The following is an 18,692-nucleotide window of genomic DNA, read 5'->3' on the forward strand; positions in this document are numbered from 1 at the left end:
AACACTCCAGGTCCTGTTCTCACACTCACTGTAAACACTCCGGGTCCCGTTCCCACACTCACTGTAAACACACCGGGTCCCATTCCCACACTCACTGTAAACACTCCAGGTCCCGTTCCCACACTCACTGTAAACACTCCGGGTCCCGTTCCCACACTCACTGTAAACACACCGGGTCCCATTCCCACACTCACTGTAAACACTCCAGGTCCCGTTCCCACACTCACTGTAAACACTCCGGGTCCCGTTCCCACACTCACTGTAAACACTCCAGGTCCTGTTCTCACATTCACTGTAAACACTCCGGGTCCTGTTTCCACACATGCTCTAAACACATTTCATTCTGTACCTACACTCACTGAAAACACACCAGGTCTCTTTCCCACACTTGCTCTAAACACAACAGGTCCCATTCCCACAATTTTAACATTTTGGGTCCCATTTCCACACTCATTAGCAACACACACATTGCATGCCATTCCCGTACTCACTCTAAACACTCTGGGTCCCGTTCCCACACTCTCTTAAAACTCAATGGGGGCAATTACCATGCCCTTAATATCATACCTTCTTCACTGGTAAAAATCTTGTCTTATTTTTGCATCTAAAAATGCTAAATCACATGTTTGTTGGTGTATCGATGGTGTAGTATCTCCTTGTCTTGAAATTCTGACCAGCGCCTTCTCTTACATTCAAGCAACACTATCTTGATGGGCTGAATGGCCACTCAAGCAATAATCTTTCTGTAAAGGGCACTTTAAGGGGGGTATCTTTCCCCAAATTGTGGTGACGATCTGTAATCAAGATAACTGCAGATCGTTTCATTCAATTGATGTGAATGTTGATGTCTCGATTGGAGCAAAGAATATTAATGTTGATGGTGGTCAATTGAACACGTAGAAGTCTATGTGGATAGCAATCACATCTCAGACCACTTGTGTGAAACATCATGTTCCTGCCTCAAGACCAAATACTTGAGAGATAACAGGTCATCTATTGCTGACAGAATGCATCCAGGCTGGAGATAACACAAGAAATATAAAGCCACACAGTTTCCTTTAAAAGGAAAGATTAATTTTGAGTCCCTTTTGGAGCTGGCGTTCATCAAAATGTGATGAATCAACACAATTACGTCCAAAACCAATTGCATTGCATTCTGGAAAGCGATTCACAATCATTAATGAGATTAATATTCGAACATTATGGGTGGCCTGTGAAAGGGATCAAACAGCCCTCAGACTATCACAGACATTGAAAGTTGTGCATTGCATAGCAGTCGTAAATCAGCAGCTGGGACAGGGGTTGAAACACTGCAGGATTGTAAAGGCATTAGTCACTTGGCAAAGTTTCAGGATGTGAAATGTGAGCCCTAGAAAACAGTGTGCGCAGACTCAAAATTTTTGGTTTGATATATCTAAGATTTGTATTGCCTAGTTGAAATTATATTTTGGCATTTTGAAGTTAGGCTGGGATGGACTTAGATTTTGTTTTACTCTCTGCCTTTGTAAAGGAGTGAGGTCGATCTTAATGTGTGTTTCATGCAAGTGATTGGTTAATTAGCTGTTTTGAAAGGTGGGAGGAAACAGGAGCTCCCATGGAAAACCCAGAGATGGGGGAAGAACAGTGGAATTCGAACCCTTGTCCCGATCGCTGGTACTGTCAAAGCGTTGCGCTAACTGCTACGCCATCCATGCCACCCTAATTGCTTTCTGACATTTGAAAATATGATCAGCATGAAATTCCCCAGTGTTGGGTATGGGTCTTTTGGGTTAACCAGGATGTCACCGGGACTGGAGGCTGCGAGTTATGTGGAGAGGTTGGATAGGCTGGGCCCTTCACCTACAATTCCTGTACCGACCACAATGCCAATTTAAAACAAATCTCATCCAGCTGAACATAGTCAACACTGTTCCATTCCCTATATGTTCATGTGCCTGTCTAAATGCTTCTGAGGAATTGTTTCCATACCTGCTTCCACCAATGTCACTGGTAGTGCATTCCAGGTGCAAACACACTGTGTCAAATTAAAAACATGCCTTGTAAATCTCCTTTAAACTTTTCCCCTCATCTTAATGCTCCGGTATTTGACATTTCCACTCTGGGATAAAGATACTGACCATCTCTGCCTCTCATAATTTTATGTACTTCTATCTGGTCGCTCCTCAGCCTCTGATGCTCCAAGAGGAAATGACCAAAGTTTGTCCAACCTCTCATGTGCTCTCCAATCCAGGCAACATGCTGGTGAAACTCTTCTGCACCAACTCACCAAAGCCTCCACATACTTCCTGTAATGCAGTGACCAGAACTGCACATAATACTCCACATATGGCATCACTAGATGGTACACAGTCACAACACGACCTGCCAACTTTTATACTCAATGACCAGACTGGCATGTTCTGCACGGCTTCTTTACCACCCTTATATTGCCATTTTTCAGATCTCTCTGTATATCATTGATCCTAAGGGTTCTGCCATTTACATTTGCACAGTGCAACCCCTCACATTTGTCAGGATGAAACTCCACCTGCCATTTCTCTGCTCATATTTTGAACTCCTTCATATCCTTCCTTCTGTATGTTTTGACAACATAGCTTATCAATCCAAAACTTTCAAATTTACTCATTAGCCCACCTCCATTTTTGTCAAAAATCATTTATATAGATATCACAAACAACAGAGGACTCAGCCTCCGTGTGTTGGTGGGAGTCCGTTATAGAATTTGCGGAGAATGACATGTCGGTAGTGGGATGGTAGGTGAGGACAAGAAGAACCGTGTAGTGTCAGGGTGTGGGGGGGCGGGGGGGGGGGGGAAAGACCAGGTCAGAGGTGCCATTTGTGCATACTGCTGTGACACTCATCCCTTTCCACCAATCACCCTCTTGGTACCCACCCCCATGACTGTAAGCGGTACGAAACTTGTACTTGTGCCTCCTCCTTCACCACTAATTATTTCCCCAAACAGTCCTTCCAAGTGAAGCAACACTTCACCTGCAAACCTAAAGGATCACTTCCTGCATCCAGTATTCCCAATACAATCCCTCTACATCAGGGAGACTGGACACAGACTGGGAAAGGGATCTTGATGAATGATTTATGCAACTCCATGTGTACGATGTCCACTGCCCTCTTCTCATCAATAATCTTCACCATGGAGTCTATTCTAAATAATTTCATGCTTTTCCAGATGTGAGTGAATCCTATCCCTAAGAATCTTCTGCAGTGGTACGGGCAGGACAAATCACTTGTGACTGATCCAGATCATCGATGAAATGCCAGAGAGGGATAATGAAGTTAGCGCAGTGGAAAAGTGTATGGGCATTCAAAAGCTTTTTGATAGAAACACTTCATAATGATTACTTATATTTATATAGGGCTTTTGGAATTAATGGAATATTAAAAATATGGTGCGACTTCACAAGACCATTATGAAAAAAATGCGGGAAATCAAAAGCTTAACTAAAGGTGTCTGCGTTCATTCTCCTCAAAGGAGAAGAAGTTTTCGAAGAGCATTTAGCAATCCAAACGCGGCTGCTGATGGTGAAGGGAATTCAAGCAATAATTGGGAAGGGGGGCAGAAATAGAGGAGCACCAACACTGGGGCAGAAGCGGAGAAGGCAACAGGGATAACAGCAGAGGCCACAGTGAGATTTGTAAAGAAGAATGAGCCTTGCAAAACTGAGATGTTGTTAGCCAGGCTCCCATACACATCTATGCCCCGGGGCATGGGTTGGTGTAATTTGTGCAGAGAATATAAATACCTGTACCAGTCATTAAAAGAACAGTGGTAATTTGGGCCTGTAATTGGTGAAGTAAAAATCATGCTTAGATGTCTTTAATGCTATCAGGAATATAGTGGTGCCCCTTGAGGGTCAAGAGCAAGAAAAATAACATATTTATAGGTGCTAGGATGAAATGTAACGTGAGTCTGCTCATTTTCGAACATGCCCAACATGGCAAGTAAGAACATAAGAGAAGGTATTCAATAAAATCAAGGCTGATCTGGCCATAGATTCAGCCTCAGTTTCCTGCTGTTCCCCATAACCCTTTATAAGGCATTCTCTACTACTTCCTTGGGCAGAAAATTCCACAGATTCACGACTCTCAAGGAGAAAGATTTCTTCTTCATCCCTGGCTTAAATCTGCTCCACCGAATCTTGAGGCTATATCCCCCAGTGTTAGCCTCACCTGTTTTGGCTCAGCATGAGCTGCTCAGGGGGATTATACTGCGGTAGGGAGGGGGGCGAGATGATCTCCCCATTCAATGTTTCCAATGCTGAGAGATGACAAAATGAGTGAGGTGAATTTGTGCTCGCACTCATTGTTCTGTTGCCATGGCAGTCAGAAAAATGCCGCTGGCTGTCAGTAATTGGATTGTCACCGTGCTGTCCAGTTGCTGAGCAATGAGAGCCTCAGTGGGATGAAGTGAAAGGTTAACCTCTTGCCTCAGGTCAGGATTGTTGTTGTTTTGGAAATATCTGACAGCATGGCTGCAGGAGCTGTACTTGCAGCAGGCCAACTTAGCGCTCCTACTCTTGCCTGAAGTACACTTGCCTAAATGAGTTGGGCATTTATTATAATTAGCAAAGGGTAAGAGTTGCTGGCAAACACAATCTTACCAGCCATACTCACTTCCGACAGGCAAAAGATGCATGTACTTGCAAACATTAACCTCCAGATTCAAGGACAATTTCTTTTTTGCTGTTATCACTCTTATTGACAAAAGATTGTGCCCAAGCACCAACTTTTAAAACTGTACTTTTCTCTATTTCCCGCACTATTTTTAATTTAAAAATTTTTTAGACATACTGCACTATAACAGGCCAATTTGGACCTATGAGTTTGTGCCGCCCCATTAATCTACTTGCCGGTAGGTTTTTGAAGGGTGGGAGAAAACCGGACGCAGCCCCTAGAACAGGGGTGTCAAACTCAAATTCACGGAGGGCCAAAATTAAAAACTTGGACTAAGTCGAGGGCCGAACTAAATATTTATTGAAAATTTTCAACAACATCTGCATGTTTTCTCTTCTTTCAACATATGTAATGTTAAACTTTTTCTTATTAAAATAAATGTTTAATAATAGTTTTGGATAAACTCTTTCCAGAAGCATTAACAAATGAGAAATAAAATATTCAATAAATAATATTTCTCGATAGAGGATTTGTCAAATGTTGCTAGTGTGCTGTCGAATAGTAAAATCTGAGGGCTATTGAGAATGTGGGAGAATAACATGATTCCTGAAACAATCAAATGGGTGATTGATTGTGGGCATGAACTCTAGCAGGGTTATTTGCCATGCCCTTTTTCCATTGGTACAGATATCCTATGATTTACACACTTTTCAAGTTTTATGCCTAATGAACTTGTATCCAGGTGCAGGACCATTTTTAACCAGGAATATATTTATCACTGTGACATGAGACTATTGGAAGATCGTTTTATCCTGAGATTAAAGTTCATAATACTTACTCAGGCCTGTGTGCGGGAGGGCGGGGTTTGCGGGCGATCGGGTTGGTCAACGACAGTGCGGGGGCATCGGCTCTCGCTGTAGGGCGGCATCTCGGCGGATCAGCGGCCCCATCACCGTGAGTCGCGGATCGGCCTGCGGCAGGGAGGGGGAGTGGGCAACGGTCCTGGCGAGGTCAGGCCCGAGGCCTCCGGTTCCGGGCACTGGGAAGCGCCCTTGGCTTCCCCTGACACCGGCCAGACCCCAAAACCAGAGTCCACGGTGAGACCCTGCAACGTAAACAGAGGAGGTGGGGGCGATTAGCAGGCTGACGCCAATGCATTCTGGGATTTGTTGTATTACTGTGCATGCGCTATACTGGCGCGGTGGCCAGCGGGCCACCTCTAATACATTTTTGAAATGATCTTGCGGGCCAAATATAATTATATCTTTGGCCCGCGGGCCAGAGTTTGACATGTGTGCCCTAGAAGAAACCCATACGGACAGGGGGAGAATGCACAAACTCCTTACAGACAGCGCGGGATTTGAACCCAGGTCCAGTCCTGATCAGTGGCACTATAAAGGCATTGCACTAACCACTACACCAACCTTGCCACCCTATCTCAGAATCAGAATTATCATGAAATTTGTTGTTTTGCGGCAGCGTCACAGTGCAAACATTTCTATAAATTGCATTACAAAATAAGTTTAAAAAAGACGCAAGAAAAAGATAAAGTCAGGTAGTATTTGTCCACTGTTGTACGATTTCCTGCATTGTTATATTTTTTTTGTTATTCTTGCACCATCTGCTTTATGAGTTGCGTTGCCTGGATGGCACGCTGAACAAAGTGTTTTATCATGTGACAATAAAGCAAGTTATTATCAAGGTGTGCGACAGAGGTAAACAGATCTGAAGGAAAGATCCAGACAAACTGGGAATTACTACTTGCATTTCTGGATGTGGAGACTATCACAGCCTCCGCCTGCAGGTTGAGGTTCAGCCTGGATTCAGATCCATCAACAGCTATGGCTAAACCAACAGAAGGTCCAATTCACAAATAACTTTGGGTGCACCAGTGTGCACTTTTTCATTGCAGTCACCCATATTGCTGATGGAAACGAGATCAAATAACCAAAGATATTGATATCTGGGCTGCAATTCTGCTTACAATTGTTCAGTTATCATGACCAGAAAGTGGATTTACATAACATTGTTCTCTCATCATATTAGCTGGAATAATTTAAAATCCAGATCAATGAATTAACGGTGCATTTGTACGTATTGTCTCATGTTTTTTAAGTTAATGTGGAGAATATTATGATACATTTGAGTATGTTTAAGTTACAATCGAATAGATTAGTTATATCTTTTATATTCAATATTAGTGACTGCAGTGAAGAATGGAACTGAATCAAGGGTTTAATTGTGAGGTTAGCTGTGATGCAACTGCTGGAATCAGTGACATTGTTTTCTTAAAAATCTAGATTTGATTTATGTAATGGTTTCTTTTATTTTGAAGCGCCAGCGGCCTTTATTGTGGGTGTAAATTGTTCTTACGAAGATTGATGGCGACATGCAGTGATGTCACAGGGTAGAATGAATTTTTTTTTGCTTCAGACTTATTGACAGATAATTTAGCAGCAAATACTGTGTGTACAGCCAGACGTGAATCTGGCTGTGACTCAAGCTAATTGCGTTACTGCACCGAAAGATGTAATGTAATGAATGGAGTCTGAATGCAGATCTTGAAGAGCCTGGATTCAAACTTGTGTCTTTGGCGAGTCAAATAATCCCAGTTTGGGAGATGGTTTTGATGGTGCTGAACTATTTGAGGAAAGTAATTTTGAATTGTATTTCCAGATTGTTATCCACTGTTTTTTGTAATTTCCTTACATATTAGTGGAGGGAAAGACTTGATTTTTGAACAGGATTGTGTTATCCCTGTGATAGCCCAGGTTAAAACTGATCATCTAGGAATAATGACCAAAGAACAATGGGTGACTGATATTTGCAGGCTTGTGTCTCAGTTAATCTCTCAAGAGAGAAAAAGAAATAAGGGAATGTCAATGAAAGGGGGGAAAATCCTAGGAATTTAAAATTTTCCATATCTTCAACCCTTGCTAATAAATATGTTAAAGTCTATGGTTTTCTAGTCCAGAAATGCTCAGGTGAGTCTCCAGACATTGTCTCGTTGACAATGTCATTGTATATATAGTAGGAGAAGCAGAGTGGTCTAGTGAGTCTGGTGATGCAGAATCTCAGCGTCATCCATTGACAGTTCCTCCCTCCCCCAGCCCCCGCAGATGTTGCTCGAGATCCCCCAGCAGTTTTGTTCCAGAGGGTGCATTTTTGTGATATCAAGAATTGTGGGCTGAGTCACCTGATACTGCGCCCCCAGCATCATGGTGTGGAAAGGTTGTGCTTTCGACCAGAACTCTCAGCAACTGAAGAAACTATCATGCAATCATAAAATCAAATGGAGTGCAAAGCTCTGTGCCACATTATTCTGTAAAAGAGGCACTGAAAGTGAACCTTATCTGTGCTAGGAGGTGTGAAGTTTATCATCCTTGGTTGAAGGGATTTCTCTGGTCAAAGCTCTGTGCCACATTATTCTGTAAAAGAGGCACTGAAAGTGAACCTTATCTGTGCTAGGAGGTGTGAAGTTTATCATCCTTGGTTGAAGGGATTTCTCTGGTTTCTACGGACAGCTGGGTAACTTTACAGAAGAGCTGTAATGTGGGGAGGGAAGCTGACTATTTACAAGCAGTAACCACTTGCACATGTGTTAAGGTAAACTTGTACCTCTCACTTTGTTCATTTTAGATTGGTCACAGTGTTTGTGCTATCGAAAAAAAACAGACACACGCCAAGAGCACTTCAGTTTATACAAATCTTTATAACTAAATCTAAAGCTGATTTCAAACTATAATATGCAAGCCCTTCCCAATTATACTTATCAACGCCTGGACTGGTCCCAACTGCCAAAGCGAGCCGACGACTGCATACTTGTACTAGGCTGTCTGGGCGCCGGTAGCAGCTTCTCCACCTCCCCGGACCGGGACGTCGGTTTGGAATTTTGAAGTTCTTCTTCTTGCTGAGAGATGTTGCCACCTCTTGGAGAGTCTCTAACTTCAGCATGAGACCATGCCTTATATTACCCAAAAGTTGTTTACTTCATAACTTATCTCTTTAAACAAATGATTTAATTATCTTCAAGGTCTCCTGACAGTCTGCGACCAACAAAAGAAAACTGCATCTCTGGGCCTCATGGTTAGAAGTTGGATAATGTCTGCTGATTCATATGTATCCCTGGGCCCCGTGGTGTAAATTAGATTATGTCTGCTGATTCTAAAAAACAAGCAGGTTCTCAGCCTTGCAGAAGCAAAGGCTGCAAAAGTAAAAAAAAAGTTTATATCCTCCATTACATTCCACCCCTTGGTTGCAGCCTGTCACTTATGAGACCTTACAAGCATTTGAGTACAGAAGGAGCGAAAAAGAGAAACTAAAACTAAAATAATCACAAAAATAAGCAATAAAGCGAGCAACCAACGGAGAATATTGTGGCCCAATCCCCCAAATGTACCATTTAACCATGAAAAAGGATTCCAATCAAGGCTCAAACTATCCTTGTGGGCCACAATCCCCAGACACTGAAGCTCACGAACAGATTTTGAAACATGCTTAACAATATCAGATATATTAGTGGATACATCGGGCCGTGTCCCCCACGGGCAACTCCCTCGGAATGTCCTCGACATTACAAATCTAATTGCTGGCATCAAAGCAGCGGTTAAGCCAGATCAGCAGGAGCACAAGATGGAGGATCTGGAACAAAGAAGCCTGACATATGTCACTCACGATACCGTAAGCGTTCAGTATTTAAACAAACTAAACCATCCTGTCCCTCAATAGCTACCCACCAAGTGTTACCCTGGGCAGGTGTCACTATTTCCCCTTTTACAGGAGGGCCACTACCTGTTGGTGCCACCCATACCTTTTGTCCGGCATTCTCTGGCTCGGGAATGGGGGACAATGACTGTTTTCCCTCTGGAATAGGCTGTAGTTCAGAAGCGTGAAGAAGTCGGTGGAAAGGTGTACCTCTCGTTAAAGGGCGATGATTCAAATTGTTGACTGCCTGCTGCAGCACATGGCACCACCCCTTCAGGGTCCCCAGTGGTGTTAACAAACGAATTTGTTCCTTCAGTAAGCCATTCATTCGTTCAACTAACCCGGCAGCCTGTGGGTAATAAGGAATATGGTGGACCCATAAAATACTTTTGTCAGCTGCCCATTCACAGATTGCCTTCCTGGAGAAGTGTGAGCCATTATCAAACTGAATTTCCTCTGGTGCATCATAACGAGAAATTAAATAGTTTAGTCCTTGGATAGTGCGAGCTTGGTCAGCCGTCTTGGTGGGAAAAGCAAAAACCAGGCCTGAAAAGGTGTCAACCGTTACTAGGACGTAACGTTTACCCATACAATGTGGCATAGGGCCTATGTAATCAATTTGACAGACCGCAGCTGAGCGAGCACCCCATCTTATTCAGCCATGCGGACCAGGAGGAACGGTGCGGGACTTTTCAAGCTGGCATGCTGGGCATGTCCGCACGACCATGCGGACATCGTGCTGATGGATGGGTAAGGCATGTGTACGGGCCCACATAGCTGATCCCTTCTCCCCCAAATGGCCTTTCTGTTCGTGTGCCCATCGAGCCAGGGGGACGGTATCGGCGCAGCTGATAGTGGCAACCAGATCTGCTACTGCATTATATTGTGCCATGTTCGTCATCGCATTGGTATGGGTGTCAATGTGATATACGGTTATCTCACGATGATGGGAAGCAAACCACAACAGCTGCCACAACTGTTTGCCCCATACTGGACGGTCACGTACCAGCCATTCATTCTTTTGCCAATCAGGCATCCTTACCACAAGTCCATTAGCCACAGCCAGGGAATCAGTAAACAAGCGAAGAGGGTGATCATGTGGGTCTAGTGGTAAAGTGACTGTCTTCAACTCAGCATACTGACAGGAGCCACCATCCCCCTCCTCCGATAAGTGAGTTCCTGACCTGGGATGGTAAGCCACTGCCGTCCACATCTGCTTTCCTTGCACCCACCGGCTGCTAGCATCAGTAAACCAGGTATCCTCTTGTTCTGCTGGAGTGAGCGAATCATATGGTTTACCCCACTGAACCGGTGAAGGGGGTAGGGGAGGGGGCAAGGCGGGTTCAATGTCCTCATGATGAGATGGAACATCAGCCACCTGTACGTGTATGCGGCCGACCCCTTCAGGCCCTCTGGTTGCACGACTCTGAATATACCACTTCCATTTAACAATAGAAGACTGCTGAGCCCACCCGATCTTTAGATTAGCGTCATTAGTCAGTTCAATATTGGAAGTGCAGGTCGCAACTGGACATCTGCATCACCTGTTATTCTTTCAGTCTCCAGCAGGGCCCAGTAACAGGCTAGTAACTGTTGTTCAAAAGTGGCAGCCTCGGGCATGGTACGTGACCAGAATCCCAGCGGGACTCGGCGGCCCTCTTGTTTCTGCCAGAGGCTCCAGGAGGCCACATCATGAGTAATAGAGACCTGTAGTTCGTCGGGGGTATCTGGGATGAGGGAAGCAATGGGCAGGGCCTGAAGAATAGCTTGCTTGGTGGACTGGAACGCCCTTTCCTGATCGTCACCCCATACAAAGTCTGTTTTCTTTCGGGTAACCTTGTATAGAGGACGTAAAAGGAATGCCAAGAATGGAATATGGCGTCGCCAATATCCCAATAACCCCAGGAAACGCTGGGTCTCTTTTTTGTTAGTAGGAGTGGCCAAGACTGCGATCTTATTACGAACTTTATCGGGAACCACCTGTTCTCCAGCATGCCACTGAATTCCAAGAAAGATAACTGTCTGGGACGGGCCCTGTACTTTGGTGGGGTTAATGGCCCACCCTCTTTGCATCAGGGTATTTTGGACACTCTCCATACCTTCCTGTTCCATCTCTTCCATGGCCCCTTGGATCATCACATCATCAATATAATGGTGAATCGAGAGAGAAGGTGATACTGGCACCGCCTCCAAATCACGGGCAATTAGGCTGTGGCAAATAGTGGGAGAGTGTACATAGCCCTGAGTGAGGCAGGTGAAGGTATACTGGCGCCCCTTCCAGATAAAGGCGAACTGATCCTGTGAGACCTCAGCTTTAAGAATACTGAAGAAGGCATTAGTGAGATCAATGACAGCATACCATGTTCCAGAGTTCCCAGTAGCAATGTTTTCAATAAGGGTAACAATGTTCGAAACTGCCGAAGCAAGTGGTGGGGCATGTTTGTACAAAAATCGATAATCAACTGTCATTCTCCAGGAGCTATCCGGCTTCTGGACCAGCCAAACAGGGCTATTAAAGGGCTACGTTGCGGGCTTCACTTCCCTTTCTTCTTGCAAAGCATCGATGGTGGCAGTAATCTCTTCCTGCCTTCCAGGGAGGCGATATTGTGGAATGCATACTGGTTTTGGGGCAGGGTGGCACCATCACAGGATCCCACTTAGCCCGACCCACTACTAGTCTTTTTGTAATAGTCTGAATTCCAAATGCAAATTCCCCCTTGGCTAGTATTAAGGGCCGTACCGGCCAACATATTGATACCCAGGATACACTCATCAGTGACAGCCACCAGGGCATGTAACCACATAGGGGAAGGGCCATCACTCACTGTGGCGCGGACTTTTATTTCCTTCGCCAGGGTGATCGCTCCTCCCATCCCCTCTATTCGAAATGTTGGTCCAGTCCAGAGGTCAGGTTTACCCGGAATCACCGAGTGCTCTGCACCGGTATCGGCCAAGGCCAAATATTGGTGGTCATTACCCCCACCCCAATGGATTGTTAATGATATGTAGGGCCGCGGGTCCCCATGTATCCGCCGTATCTCAATGGAGTAGACACAGGAATCCCGCCCGCAGCCTCATGCCTTAGTAGGGTTCGGGGGCTTCCAGGCCCACATGCTACTATTATCCATAAGAGCCTTTTTAACCAATTGTTGTATCTCATCATGGGTAACTAGAGCAAGAGAAGCTGGCTCGATAGGAGCAGCAGTGGGAGCAGAAGACACAGCTGAGCCAGGAGGACTTAACAGCTGCAGATGATGTTCCCCTGCCTTCCTCTTATAAAGGGCATAAAGGACCGCGGTAGGTTTCCCATCAATATCACTTTTAGGTACGCCTAACTTTAACAAGGTTAGAAAAAGGTCCTTTCTTGTCGGTCCTTTATTAGCAGCAGTCCCTCTCTTTTCATCCTGCTTGTCTGATTTAACCTGGGTTGCACATGAGTGGATTTTACCTCCCAACTCTAATTCTCAAAGCCCAGATAAGGCGTGCACCGCCTCAGACACAGAGTGCCCAATTAGCGGACTAGTTACGGACAGAACCAGTACAGTGGGTTGGGCAGAACGAACTAATCCGGTATGCATTGCGGCCGTGAACATCTCTTCGTCAGGGCTCCCCCCATGTACCCACAGCCTCAAACACCCTACATACAAGACAGAGGCCAGGGCCTGTTAACGAATTATTGCTATACCCTCCTCTGGGGTGCCCCAATTGTTCTGCAAATGTAAATCCCAATCTACTGGTGACGGGTATACTCGTAACAGGGCATCCCTTAGAGTGGCAAGTAAGTAATCCACCCCTCTCCTTCTACCACGTAGCTCAGCAGTGACCCAGATATCAGTAGTCAATGTTCCTAATCCCAACAATTCCTCAGGGGTTAAATATACATTACCCCCTCCTTGTTCCCAAACGCACAGGAGCCAGGCCGCCAGAGTTTCTCCTGTCTTTTGCCTAAATCGATCTCCAATGGCGTCCAGTTCTTTTATAGAGTAGTCACGAATCGTTGACTGCTCCCGACCCCTGTTCCCACTTTGGCCCACAAGGTCCTCTACCCAGTGGATGGGAGGAGGCCAAGGCCATCCCGTAGAGGGGGGGGGCCATAAAGCATAAGCAGGGGTTTGGGTACCTTCCCCTGGGTCTGCTTGGGAGCCCAGGACATCTATCCCTTCAATCTCTTCAATTAAATCATACCCCTTTCCGTCTCTGCCTGTTTGGAAAGTCCGCTGCCTTACGGGGTGGGAGTGAACAGTGGGTGGAGAGGGAAGTACGTCAGGCACATGCCGAGGGGTATTTGCATTATTACCATTGTCATCATACCAGATATTCCCATCCCAATCATCAATTACATCAGGATTGTTGCCATTCCTTATCATGGCACGAATACGATGTGGATCGGGTTCTACCCTTTGCTTTTCCTTATCTGCACAGAGCTGCTGCTGGAGTTTAATATTACGGCAGATCGTTTGGACATGCTTATCCTCCCATTCTTTGGCTCGGTCCTGACTGGTGCGAACAATCTTGCTCATCGTGGAACAGCATTGTCGCATGGCTTCTATCTCCTCCTCGAGTTGCTCTCTCTTGTGCTGGGATTCTGCTTCACGCTGAACGGAGCGGCGCAAGGCTGTGGCCAGCAACCAAAAACCGTCCGTCAGCGTCCCCTTTTTATCAGGAAATTTAATTTCTCGAAGGAGAGTGGCAACCCGCTCTCCCAGAGGCACACTTGATGAATCTAACCTCTCATCCCAACTAATGGGTGGGCCCAACAAAGACATGCCAAACCCATCGTCTTTGGAAGTCCATCCCGGAATCAAGAACTGCTCAGGGCTCACCTCTTTCTTTCGGCGAAACATCTCGAGACCAATCCTGCTGACTACGCCAATTGTTCTGGTAAACTTGTACCTCTCACTTTGTACGTTTTAGATTGGTCACAGTGTTTGTGCTACCGAAAGAAAACAGAGACACACGCCGAGAGCACTTCAGTTTATACAAATCTTTATTACTAAATCTAAAGCTGATTTCAAACTACAATATGCAAGCACTTCCCAATTATACTTATCAATGCCTGGAGTGGTCCCAACTGCCGAAGCGAGGCAACGACTGCACACGTAGTAGGTTGTCGGGGCGCTGGTAGCAGCTTCTCCACCTCTCTCGACCGGGATGTTAGCTGGACTCTAGAAGTTCTTCTTGCTGAGAGATTTTGCCACCTCTCGGAGAGTCTCTAACTTCAGCAGTGGGACCATGCCTTATATTACCCAAAAGTTGTTTACTTCATAGCTTATCTCTTTAAACAAATGATTTAATTATCTTCAAGGTCTCCTGACAATCTGCGACCAACAAAAAGAAAACTGCATCTCTGGGCCTCATAATGGAATTTTGATGTGTCTACTAATTCATATGCATCCTGGGCCTCATGGTGCAAATTAGATTAGATTATGTCTTCCCAACTGCATCTCTGGGCCCCATGGTGGAATTTAGCTTATGTCTGCTCATTCTAAAAAAACAAGCAGGTTCTCAGCCTTGCAGAAGCAAAGGCTGCAAAAGTAAAAAAAATATGGTTCAAATCTTGCATTACAACATGCAATAGAAAACCAAATCATCTCTTTGGTTGGCCAAGCCAATAGAGGGAACTGTGCTGCCTTTTATCTAGCAGCCAAGGAGTCACTCACATGCCAGCAGCCTTCGGCCTACCGAGTCTGTGCTATCAACCATTAGTCTTCACTAATCCTACACTGATTCTGTTATATCCTCCTCTGAGATGCTACCACCTGAAAAAGGGGCAATTTACAGTGGCTGGTCAACAGAAAAACTCTCATGTCTTCAAGACCTGGCAAGAAAGCCTTGTGATCACAGCGGGAGAAACCTCTCACAGGCAGTGCCAGAGGGCAGACTGAACAGATTGCTGGATCTGTGGAGGACACAGCTCAATTTAATGTGCTGCACCCCGGCGAACACTTGTTTTTAAATTGCCCAGGATAAGGCCTCTTTATAACCTAAAACAGAGCATTTCCAATAGTGCAACACTCTCTCAGAACAGCATTCCATCAGCTGAGGATGACCTGAACAGTGGCTGAATTTACAACCTTCTATTATCGACTGAACAAGCAATGAGAAGCTGGAGGGAAAGGCAGCATCCGTAGAAATAGTTTCAAGTCGGGGCCCTTTTGTTTAGGAGATTTCTTGACCTGAAACTTTTTCTGTCTGTTTCTCTCCACGGATGCTGCCTGACCTGCTGAGTCCCTCCAAACATCTCACGTGTGCTCAAGATGGGTGGGACGGTTGGCGTAGTGGTTAGCGCAACGCCTTTACGGTGCCAGCAATTGGGAACGGACCTGGGTTCGAGTCCCACGCTGACTCTCAGGAGTTTGTATGTTCTCCCCGTGTCTGTGTGAGGTTTCTCCGGAGGCTCAGGTTTCCTTCCACCCTTCAAAAACGTACCCAGGTGTAGGTTAATGGGGTGTAAAGTGTGCGCCATGAACTCGTCGGGCCAAATTGGCCTGTTACCTTGCTGTCTCTCTAAATTTTTTTAAAAGTTAAAATTCCAGCAACTGCAACTCTTCTATTTCTCCAATTAAATGATATTAAAAAATGAGAGCTCAATGAAGATATCCTTTTTAATTGTTTTGAAAGGTTTACTGTCAATATAAAGGAAGAAACACCAATTGAGATAGCACATCCAGTGCAGTGGAGAGGGAGATAAATATATATATATATATATACATATATATATATATATATATATATATATATATATATTATGTATATATTGTATTTTCAGTTTTGTTCCCTTTTCTTCATTTTACTGTATTTATTATAAAAAACCAATAAAAAAGGTTGAAAAAGAAAGAAAGATAGCCCACATGTCTCCTGGCAACATCTGCCTAATTAAACATTGCACCAGGTGGGGAAGCAGAAGAGGATGTGGGGAACTGCCCTTTGAGTCTTCACTCCCACATACACCAACAACAAGAGGATGAGATTAATGCAATTAGCTTGTGCAAAGAGAGCCTTGGGCCTGCTGAGTTTGCATCGGCTGTATGGGCTGCCTACTGCCAGATCCCACGAATGAAAAGAAGTAGTTTGGCTGCCCTTAAAGAATGAGGGGATCTGCTTGTCTGTGTTCAGTGCTGATTTGCTAAACCCTCTCAATATCCCATTCTCCCCCACTGTTCCTCACTCTCTCCACACTTTCCCATGAACTATTAGGGGAATTTAAGAGACTCTTAGACAGGCACATAGATGGAAGAAAAATGTTGGCGTGGAAGTCGAGTTGTAAAAACCTCAAAAATCACTCCAAAAAATGGGGTCGACATCGTCAGATGTACTTTTGAGACCTTAAATTCATGAAAAAGCAGATTGACGTCGATTTGGCATATAAGTTGATGTTGGAAGCACCTCCCCACCACTGGGCGCCGCCATAACTGCTCCTATCTGGGACCTAGACATCGCCACTGCTGCCTGGTAGGCCGAGGTTTCTGCTCCTGCAGGGAGCACGATGTCGCCACTCCAGCTCTGTGGGCTGTCGCTGCTCCTGCCTGATGGGCTGAGGTTATTACTTTCTCAATTTACAGCTTTGCTACTTGTGATTGAGGTGTTTTAAAAAATTTTGAGTTGTTCCTGGGAGGCCCGGACAGCCTGAAAAATGGGGGTTGAGTTATATGACTTATACCATTAAAATGAGGCTAAAAAAAAAGAGGGTCGACCTATCTGCCAGTTGATTTGAACGCTGAAATATACGGTACTTTTTTAAAAAAAAAGGAATTTAAGGTTCAGCACAACATCAAGGGCTGAAGGGCCTGTACTGTGGTGTAGTGTTCTATGAACCATGTCAAGGTTTCTCAGATTGCTTGCCAGAGCTGCTGTAATGGCTGCGCTGCGGCTAGTGCCATCCCAGGAGACCGACCGGGAAGCAGAAAAACATTGCTTCTCTGCAGGGTCCAACTTCCCTGATGCTGACATCTCTGAATAGACATTAAACAGCCTGTTAAAGGAGCTGACAGTGATTTTTTTTTAAAAATTCTCCAACCACAGATGTCTGTGCCCAAGATGGAGCTGGGGCTGCAAACTCAGTGGAGCAGCAGACTGGCACAGGGTACCAGAAATGAGGAAAACACCCTAGAGGGAAGATGACAAAGGTAGAAGACCAGCAAGGGGCTCAGTGGCTGAAGGACCCACACAGGCTGCGGGTGGATGGTGACTTTCAGTTGAGGACTCACACAGGCTGTGGGCTGCTGGAGATGGGCTGATTGGAACCATGAACCAGAATCAGGATTCAAGAGGGTGTTGAAGAAAAGAAGGGTTTCTAAGAGATGGGATGTATAAGTATTTGCTTAGCCTGGGACTGATTAGGGATAGTCAACATGGCTTTGTGCATGGTACATCATGTTTAACCAATCTTGTAGAGATTTTTGAGGAGGTAACCAGAAAAGTTGATGAAGGAAAGTCTGTGGATGTTATCTAAATGGACTTTAGTAAGGCCCCACGTGGAAGGTTGGTCAGGAAGATTCAGATGCTTGGTAATCATAGTGAGGTAGTGAACTGGATTTGACATTGGCTAGAAGGGAAAAGCCAAAGAGTGGTGGTGAGACTGGAGGCCTGTGACTAATGGTGTTGCCACAGGGATTAGTGCTGGGACAATTGTTGTTAATCATCTATATCAATGATCTGGATGATAATGTGGTAAATTGGATCAGCAAGTTTGCGGATGACACCGTGGTTGGAGGCGTTGTGGACAGTGAGAAAGGTTTTCAAAGCTTGCAGAGGGATCTGGACCAGCTGGAAAAATGGGCTAAGAAATGGCAGATGGAATTTAATACAGATAAGTGTGAGGTGTTGCATTTTGGAAGGACAAACCAAGAAACGCTATACACAGTAAATGGTAGGGCATTTGGGAATACAGATGTGTCATCACAGGTAAATTGGGTTGTAAAGTGAACTTCTGCCATATTGACTTTCATAAATCAAAGTATTAAGTATAGGAGTTGAGATGTATGGTAAAGTTGTACAAAAGACATTGGTGAGCCAAATTTGGAGTATTGTGTGCAGTTTTGATCACCTAACTACAAAGATATCAAAAAGATAGGAAGAGTTCAGAGATTTACTAGAATGTTGTCCAGACTTCTGGAACTGAGTTACAGGGAAGGGTTAAACAGATTAGGACTTTATTCCATGGAGCATAGAAGATTGAGGGGAGATTTGATAGAGGTATTTCAGATCATGAGAGGTATAAACAGAGTAAATGTTGGTACAAACCAGAGGACATGGATTAAGTGTGAAAGGGGAGAAGTTTAAAGGGGGTGTGGAATGAGCCTCCGATGGATGCACCTGTGAAAGAGTGAATTGAAAGAGATGCAACATTTTTATTG

General features: G+C 44.9%; 1 protein-coding gene and 1 long non-coding RNA gene across 4 annotated transcripts in view; one reads left to right on the plus strand and one right to left on the minus strand.

Annotated features, from left to right (window-relative positions):
• Window positions 1–4,278, minus strand: part of LOC138742014 (uncharacterized) — a 34,415-nt gene extending 30,137 nt beyond the window's left edge. Inside the window, exon 1 of the long non-coding RNA XR_011343935.1 lies at window positions 4,189–4,278. This is a non-coding gene — a long non-coding RNA (uncharacterized lncRNA). The remainder of the gene's footprint in view (window positions 1–4,188) is intronic.
• Window positions 1–18,692, plus strand: part of dgkza (diacylglycerol kinase, zeta a) — a 517,457-nt gene that overhangs the window by 196,292 nt on the left and 302,473 nt on the right. The window lies entirely within an intron of this gene.

This window comes from Narcine bancroftii, chromosome 1 (genome assembly GCF_036971445.1).
Source record: "Narcine bancroftii isolate sNarBan1 chromosome 1, sNarBan1.hap1, whole genome shotgun sequence".
Classification (NCBI taxonomy): domain Eukaryota; kingdom Metazoa; phylum Chordata; class Chondrichthyes; order Torpediniformes; family Narcinidae; genus Narcine; species Narcine bancroftii.